The following is a 10,066-nucleotide window of genomic DNA, read 5'->3' as shown; positions in this document are numbered from 1 at the left end:
TACATTATCTACTAAATTATCTATATTTGTAATGCTTACATTGTCCACTAAATTATCTATATTTGTAATGCTTACATTATCCACTAAATTATCTATAGTTGTAATGCTTACATTATCCACTAAATTATCTATATTTGTAATGCTTACATTATCCACTAAATTATCTATATTTGTAATGCTTACATTATCCACTAAATTATCTATAGTTGTAATGCTTACATTATCCACTACATTATCTATAGTTGTAATGCTTACATTATCCACTAAACTATCTATATTTATAATGCTTACATTATCCACAAAAATGTCATAAATGAAAGGTTCATAGATAAGCCCACTATTCGTTGGTAAAAAGAGTACCCCAATAATTGGCGGTGGGTTGTGATAACTAGCTGCCCTCCCTCTAATCTTACACTGCTAAATTAGGGACGGCTAGCGCAGATTACTCTCGTGTAGCTTTGCGTGAAATTCAAAAAACAATTAAACAAACAACCATATACAAGGTAAATATACAGACTTGGAATGCTAGAATCAATGGTTCGATTCTCCACTATAGAAACAGCCGACAGACCAGTGTGGCTTTGCTTTAAAACAAACTCTTTTAAACTTAATATTCTTGTCGCTCTAATAGTCGTTTGCTTGAATGTTAATAAAACGTGTTGGATAAATATTTAACAGTAATAGAAAAACTAAACATGGAACATTCCCACGGTTTGAGGCTTAATAATCTACCACTCTCGCCGTTTTTGAATAATATTCTGTTAAATTCGATTAAATAAATATTTCAAAAATTTATGAAACTGAGCTATAGTATATATATATTTTATTTTATTTTATTAATACAAATGTCTCACAGGTGGTCAGCGGTAATTTTCTGGAGTTACAACCCAGAAACTGGGGATTCAAATCCTAACCGTAAACATTACATACATTAATAGCTCATTGTGTAGGTTTGCTAACAAACATTCGTATTATAAGTATATTATCCTTTTTTCTTACTTTTTGTTCGTGTTTCATTGAAACACAATCTCAAGTTGAACAGTTGAACCACCCACCGCCAACTCTTGGGCTACTCCTTTACCAACGAATAGTGGGATTGGCCGTCACATTATAACTACCCCACGGCTGAAAGGACGAGCATATTTGGTGTGACGGGATTCGAACCCGCGACCCTCGGATTACGAGTCGAGTGCCTTAACCACCTGGCCATGATGGGCCTCCGAAGTAGAAAACCACCACTCGCACGAGTAACCATATTAAATAACCAACCATGTTTTACTTTACCATCAGTATAAATGAACATATTTTATAGCACTAACTTTGTTTTTGTTCTTTTTTTTTGTAATCAAACACAAAGCTACTCAATGAGCTATCTATGCTCTGAACCACCACGGGTATTGAAACCAGGTTTCTTGCGTTGTAAATCTGCAGACATGCCTCTGTGCTACTGGGAGGCTAAAGCAGTAAAACTAAACTAAAAAAAAAAGAACATTCCAGAAAACGGTGACGTAAAAATATTGAGTGTGAACAACAGACTAACATAACAGTTTCCAGGTTTGGTGTGTTTACGTGAGTATGATTTACTACATGTTTAATTTGGATTACAATGAATTTTTGTACAGTGTGTGTTCGTGTGTTTTTTATAGCAAAGCTACATTTGGCTATCTGCTGAGTCCACCGAGGGGAATCGAAACCCTGGTTTTAACGTTGTAAATCGGAAAACTTACCGCTGTACGAGCGTAGGACTTTTGTTGAGAAATTACCAAACACAACCACTAGGTAGCTGTTAACTTAAGTAAAACTTGTCTTTGAGACAAAAAAAAATTACAAACAGTATTATTAGTATTACACGAGAAAAGTTTTATTTTACTAACGAATAGTGAGATTGACGGCTGAAAGGGCGAACATGTTTGGCGCGACGGGGATGCGAAATCGCAACCCTCAGATTACGAGTCGCACGCCTTAACACGCTTGGCCATGCTGGGCCCCTCAGGCAGACCAGAGATAGCCTTTTGTGTAGCTTTGTGCTTAATAACAAAGAACAGCACTTCGAATATCACTCAGATTTATGTTAACTACAATATTGAGATTTTACGTTTTTCATATATCCAGAAATAATGTTTACTGAACGTAGTACTCCCCCTGGCTTGGCATTAAGCACAAAGACTTATCATGCTAACAGATCGTGGTTCAATCCCTACTTAAACAAGGCCGAAAAAGTAGAAAGTTTGTGTGTTTTCTTATAGCAAAAAGCACATTGAGCTATCTGGTGTCCACAGAGGGGAACCGAATCAAAAACGTAGAATCTTTACGTGTATATATGCATATATACATATATTCACATTTGTGTTTTATAATTAAAATCTACAAAAAATAATCAGATTCTGTCAAGGTCAGTTACTTGTTTTCATTTTATTTAAATTTCAGTTTATTTTAATTGAAGTAAAATCAGTACAGGTTTAATTAATTATCTCTTAAATTCCGTAGTTTATCATGTAACACAAACATGATGATATATAAAACACAACATTTAAATTTGTTTTAATTTCGGCTGGAAGACCTTGAGTGAAAATTCTTGTATACAACCGAATTAAAACATATTTAAAGGTTTTGTTTTAGATGTCATCAAGTCTGTGTTACATGATAAACTACGGAATTTAAAAGATAATTAATTAACCATTTACTTATTTTACATCAATTTAAATAAACCATATTTCTTATCATATGAATATTGAAATCGATGCTTGAGAAAAGCGTTGCGCGGAAACGGCTACAGTAATGAGCCCGCCAAACACGAACCATATCCCTCTGGTGGTGTAATACCGCATCATTAATTTTGCATAATTAATATGCCTCTACCTGTAAAGAGAGAAAGAGTGTGTGTGTGTGTGTGTTTCATACTTAACTGCGCAATTTGTTATCTGCTCGCTTTCCACCACGGGAAAACGAATCCTGGATTTTAGCATTGTAGCACCTGAACTTACTGCTGATTCACTGGAGAAACCTGTCATGAGTTATAGTGTTAGTCACATAGTAAGAAGAAAAGAAAACATTAAACAATGCCACACAATTTTAATCACATACTGAGATCAAACCATTAAATAATGCCACACAATTTTAGTCACATACTGAGAACAAACCACCAAACAATGCCACACAGTTTTAGTCACATACTGAGAACAAACCACCAAACAATGACACACAGTTTTAATCACATACTGAAAACAAACCACCAAACAATGCCACACAGTTTTAGTCACATACTGAGAACAAACCACCAAACATTGCCACACAGTTTTAGTCACATACTGAGAACAAACCACCAAACAATGACACACAGTTTTAGTCACATACTGAGAACAAACCACCAAACAATGACACACAGTTTTAGTCACATACAGAACAAACCACCAAACAATACTGTCACATACTGAACAAACCACCAAACAATGCCACACAGTTTTAGTCACATACTGAGAACAAACCACCAAACAATGCCACACAGTTTTAGTCACATACTGAGAACAAACCACCAAACAGTGCCACACAGTTTTAATCACATACTGAGAACAAACCACCAAACAATGCCACACTTCTAAGAAAATAAAAAAATGGAACCCCTCTAAGCAGCCACCCCTCAGATCTGGTCACCCCTTGAAAGTGGTCATTCAATCACAGTCCCTTTTTTTGTTTACATAATCCCTAATTATGTACAGTGGAACCCCTCTAATCAGACCAGTTTGTCTCAGTCACGAAGATGGCTGCTTTAGAAGGGTTCCACTGTATAGCGAACAACCTTTTTTAATCCATAACTGCGTCGTTCTATGTACTCTTACCTCCTAGTGGCACAGCAGAACCGGGTTTCAATACCCATGCTGAGAAGAGCACAGATAGCCCACTGTGTAGCTCTGTGCTTACTTACAAATAAGCAAACTTCTTACTCCCAAGCAGTTAACATAAAGTGAACTCAAGTGAATACTATTAGACGTATAAAATGTATTACGTCACTATCATCAAGCTTCACAGATAAAAAGAAATTATGAAATTAAAAAAATCAGAAGTAGGTAACAGGGTCTCAAACTACAACGTCCTGTATCCAAGTGGTTACTGTCTAATACTATTTCATTTAAAATTTTAAAAATTCATTGTTTCCAGTTAAGCACAAAGCAACACAATGAATGAGCTATCAGTATTGTGCCTCCACAGGTGTAGAAACCTTGTATTTAGTGTTATAAGCTACTGAGGATGATTAAAACAACATCTTGGAAAGTTGCAAGGTACTGTTTGTTGCGCAATTTCTCTCTTAGTTTTTGAAGTTAAAAACTATTGTTTCCGATATAAGTGCTTATTTACCTGGAAGATGATTTTTTTTTCAGCATGATTTGTATAGTGTTATACGCTGGAATCGAACCGTGAATCTTAGTGTTGCATTGTCGTGAATTTTCTGCTGACGTGTTGGAAGACAATTTTCAAAACAGTTTCACAGAAATGCTTCTCGGTGTCTCAGTGGCAAACGTGAGGGCTTTTCACACTAAAACTCATGTTATGGGCACAGCACAGATAGCCCAATGTAATGTTGCGCTTATGAACAAACAAATAAAATATTTATACAAATTTCATCCCAAAGATATGATTATAAATCATTCAAAAATGTTTTCAAATGATATACCGATTTTAATTCACATAGTTTTGCAAGTACAGTTTAATTCTGAGAGAAATGTTCTTGTAAAAACTGAATCATCCAATGAAACTGTAGTTACAAACACACAACTGTGATATAGCAGAGTAAAATTCTGGCGAAAATCTTATTTGGTTTGCTAACGTTCCGGACTGTGAATCTAAAGATTCATTGTTTAAATTCCATAACCGCCAAATTACATTTAACACTTTAGAGTCATAGATGGATTATAAGACTGGTATCGATCCCTTTGGATTCGTGGATGCATTATAATATTGGTTATCAATCCTATTGGAGTTTTGGATGCATTATAATATCGGTTATCAATCTTATTGGAGTTTTGGATGCATTATAATATTGGTTATCAATCCTATTGGAGTTTTGGATGCATTATAATATTGGTTATCGATCCCATTGGAGTTTTGGATGCATTGTAAAACTCGTTGTCTATTCCATTGCTGTCGTGGATGTATTATAATAGGCCTGTAATGACCAGGTGGGTTAAGGCATGCAACTCGTAATCAGAGGGTCGCGGGTTCGAATCCCCATCACACCAAACATGCTCGCCTTTTCAGCCGTGGGGTTGTTATAACGTAACGATCAATCCCACTATTCGTTGGTAAAAGAGTAGCTCAAGAGTTGGCGGTGGGCGGTGATGACTAGCTGCCTTCCCCCTCTAGTCTTACACTACTAAATTAGGGATGGCTAGCGCAGATAGCCCTCGTGTAGCTTTGCGCGAAATTCAAAAAAACAAACAAACAGGCATTATAATATTGGCTGTCAATCTCATTGGTGTCTTGGATGCATTATAAGGTTGGCTGTCAATCCAATTATTCAGTTACAGTAAATCGATAAATGGTGATAGATGGTGTTGATTAATCGCTTCCGGTACTAGTTGTTCTTACTTTAGTTTCACGCGAATAGTCGAAACAAATAAACTTAACAAACCTGAAGTGCTGAAACGTGATGTTGTTTATTGAAACCTGGTCAAAGTTCCCAATTGTTTCATTTTGGTGTTTATGTTGTTGTTGTTTTTCAGTGGCTGCATGCATCAATGTTGTTTAATTACTTCTTGTTACAAATTGTAGAACATTTATTTATTGATAATGGAGAGTATTAAACATTGACGTGTGGGCATTTAACTTTATGGTGCATGGAAAGTTCAATACAGTGAATGAAGTGGAAAAATTATTTTTGCGAGTAGAACTGAAAAACAGATATCACGACCTTACAAACCGACTTTTACTTACTTCCCTCTAAAGGGCGCCTACTGCGGGGGTGCGACAAGAACGTCGTATTCAAATTTGCTTCCACGTCTCTACTGTTTATGGAAAAGAACCGGTCCTTAAAAACCGTTATTAATTAAAGGTCCTTCCACCTCACGCAGCGACCTAAATTCCTAGTTGTTTTACAGGTCATCTCCCATCTGATGTGTGCTCCAGATGTACCTCATCTCGTTTGTATCAACGAACCAACAAGTAAAAAAGCCACCATCACTGAACAGAAAAATAATTTGTTCGTGTCAGTGATACTTTTATATACGTGCTTGGCAATTACATAGTGTGGTCGGAGCACGTGCTTCATAGCATTCTAACTACCATGCGTCGTGAAATCCTGACATTATAAACTGGTATACACTTTTACAGTGTTAGTAACTTGAACAAAGGAGTCTTTATTCTTACCAGCGTGTGTGTGTATTCACCCCACATTAAGTGCGTAATCAAATACTTTTATTATTTAATAAAATGGCATTTATTTTGTTCATACACCTGAAAATTCCTTGATCCCGTAAATGCTATTTCGTTAAGCACAAAGCTTTTTTCTTTAATTTCGCGCAAAGCTACACAAAGGCTAGACAGAAGGAAGCTAGTCATCACCACCTACTACAAACTCTTGGATTACTCTTTTACTAGCGAACAGTGGAATTAGCCGTCACATTATAACGCTCCCACGGCTGAAAGGACGAGCAGGTTTGATGGCAATTCGAACCCGCGACCCTCAGATTACGAGACGAGAGCCCTAACCACCTGGCCATGCCAGGCCGAGCACAAAGCTACACATTATGCTACCTGTGCTCTGCCCATCACAAGTATGGGTATTTAAACCCGAATTTATCGTCGTATGTCTGTAAACTTACCACTTAATCACTGAGTATTAACAGTATTTGGGAAATTCTATAAATAGTTTGATGTTATGTATTAGTGTAACCAATAATCACACAGTTACAAAATACATCTGTGAAGTAAGTATCCGGGTCACAAACGTTTTGTTTCTTACGTTCTAACGAAACATAATAACTACTTTGAAATACTTTTACGAAAACCGTAACATCGGAGAAAAAAAACAGTAATTCAAAAGAACACTTCTATCAAAACTGAAAACAAACCACCGGAATTAAACTACTAGAAAAAGATTATATGTCAAAAGTGGTATTTCAAAACAAAGTCAGCCATGCCACTGATTTAAACAATATTTGAAAACAAACCGTATTAAAACATTATGGTAACTTTATAAACCCTCCAATATACTGTTTTGATCTACTTGACTCAAGTGTCGCTCGAAAGGCCCAAGGACTAAGACGTGATGTCTTGCCCCGCTGCATTTTAACTGTTAACACGTTTAAAACAGATATTCGTTCCTTTTATTCGATTTGAAAGGCTAGTCAAAATTCTAGTGTTCATGGGTGATTGGGTTGATTGTTCTTCCTTTAATGAATGATCAAGATTTAGAGACGAACATACCTGAATCCTAGTGGGTGTCTCGCCTCATCATTTAATCTACATGCACATATTATTTTAGTTTTTATGTTCTACGTATTAACACAGTACTCTAGTTCTATGTCCTACGTATTAGCAGAGTATTCCAGTTTTTATATTCAACATATTAACATAGTATTCCATTTTTTATTTTCTACATATTAACACAGTATTCAGGTTTTTATGTTCTACACATTAACACAGTATCCCAGTTTATATGTTCTCCATATTAACACACTATTTCAGTTTTATGTTCTACACATTAACACACTATTTCAGTTTTATGTTCTCCATATTAACACACTATTTCAGTTTTATGTTCTACGTATTAACACATTATTTCAGTTTTATGTTCTCCATATTAACACACTATTTCAGTTTTATGTTCTACGTATTAGCATTACATTATAGTTTTTTCTACATATTAACATAGTATTCCATTTTTTGTGTTCTACATATTAACACAGTATTCTAGTTTCATGTTCTACATATTAACGTAATATTTCAGTTTTATGTTCTACATATTAACACAGAATTCTAGTTTTATGTTCTGCATATTAACATAGTATCCCAGTTTTTATGTTCTACACATTAACATAACATTCCAGTTTTTATGTTCCACATATTATCTAATTAAGCATTATTAAGCATTTTTGATGACGAGAAACCCACTTGAAATAAAAATGTATCTCAGAACGACTGTTACGGGTAGTGACACTTTTATTGATAAGGAGAAAACAAAGTTTCATCCTTCCTAGGTCATCTTCAGGTTAAGAAAGAGAGAGTTTGAATGTGACCGTTGATGGACACATGTCTTAGGGACGAGAGTATAAGCAGGTACGGGATTGTAGGGGTCGTTACAGGAGGATGTTAGGTTATTCATTAGTATAGGTATAAAGGTATTCCTTCGTATTGGTTTAATTTTGGTTTTAGTTGTTCTATAAGTAGGGCTTCTTGATTTTGTGTTTGTTTATGTTTGTTTCCCTACTTAGTATCTGGGTGTTTTCTGTGGTTATGTTGTGTTTATTTGAGTTCCAGTGTTCAAAAACGTGTGAAGGTGTTTTTCTTTTGTTCTTTGAATCTAGTTTTCATTTTTCTGCTTGTTTCTCCAGCATAGAAGTCGTGGCAGTTGTTGCATTGTATTTTATAAATTATGTTGGTGTTGTGTTTGTCAGTGTAATTTTTACATAGTATGGACTTTAGTTTTGTACCTGATTTTTGAATAAATTTGGTGTTTTTCGGAATGTTGTGTTTTGTTATAAGTTTTTTTTTTTTTTTTCAAATGTTGGTTATCTTTTCGCTGATGTCGGGAACGTATGATGTGCAGCAGTGTAAGATTTTGTAGTTTGTTGTATCTTGAGATTTATTGTTGTTTGTTGTTGGTCTAGGTGTGCGCGAATATTAAGCATGCTACCAATCAGTGCTGCAGTTTTCCTTTTCTTCATTAAGATAAGGTATAATATTTACATGAGGCCGTAATGTTTAGATTAGTTAGCAGTTGTAATATATTCACTTTCGATTTTTGCTTCCAAAACTGAAATTAAATACACATGGAGAGTTTTCCTGTTCTAATTGTCTCAAGTTTATTTCAGGATGTGTTACCCCTGTCCGGTTCCGAACACTATGAATTAATTAATGAGTGGATGTATTTGAAATTAGAAGAATGACATGACAAAGAAATTTCCAAAGACCAACTAATAACAGGTTGCTGGGAGTTTTTCTTCTCGCTGGAGATGACAGACGTAATGAATGACACGTAATATATATGGCCTTTATCAACCGGCCCGTGATCTAAGTAAACAAAACTTCTTATTTCTAGAGAAGTTTTGTTTTGTTTTAAATTTTGAGCAAAACAACTCGAGGGCTGTCTGCGCAAGCCGTCCCTAATTTAGCAGTGGGAAGGCGACTAGTCATCACCAACCACCGCCAACTCTCGGGCTATTATTTTACCAAAGAATAGTGAGATTGGCCGTCACATCATAACGCCCCCACGGCTGAAAGGACGAGTATATTTGGTGTGACAGGGATTCGAACCCACGATCCTTGGATTACAAGTCGAGTGCCTTAACCACCTGGCTATGCCGGGCCTAATTATTTGGTGGGCCATGTAAATGGGATTGGAAATAAAATCTAACATGAGATAACATTAAGTCTTCGTTACTTTAACTTAGTTTTATTTATTGTTATTGATTTTTATGCAACCCTGATCCGTTCTATTTACGAGTTTCTTTTTCCTATTAGAATTTCAAGTTTTATTTTTCATGTTTAGCTTGTTTAACGCTAATTTTTGAATTCCTGTAACACCATGCTTTGTTCAGTTTGATTGTGTTTACTGTTTTTGTTTTTTTTTTGGTAATGAGTTGATCTGTGTTAGAGAAAATTAGAATAATTGTTTAGGTCAGTATGTTGTAACTTTATACTACTCTCTTTGTATTTTTGTCTTTATTGTTTTTTTAAACGGTATAATAACTGTGATCATTGCTTTTATGACGCTATTCATTTCTGGGTGACGGGTTCTTAACATCTTCGTGTATTTACGTCACCTGAACACCTGCTAGACAGATGACTTTATATTTATTCCACCTTCCTGGCATTGGAGTTTGGATGAAAATAATCAGCTGAAACTTAAGAT

The sequence above is a fragment of the Tachypleus tridentatus genome, chromosome 7, assembly GCF_004210375.1.
Source record: "Tachypleus tridentatus isolate NWPU-2018 chromosome 7, ASM421037v1, whole genome shotgun sequence".
NCBI classification, from domain to species: Eukaryota; Metazoa; Arthropoda; class Merostomata; order Xiphosura; family Limulidae; genus Tachypleus; species Tachypleus tridentatus.
Note: the sequence above shows the minus strand (reverse complement) of the source record.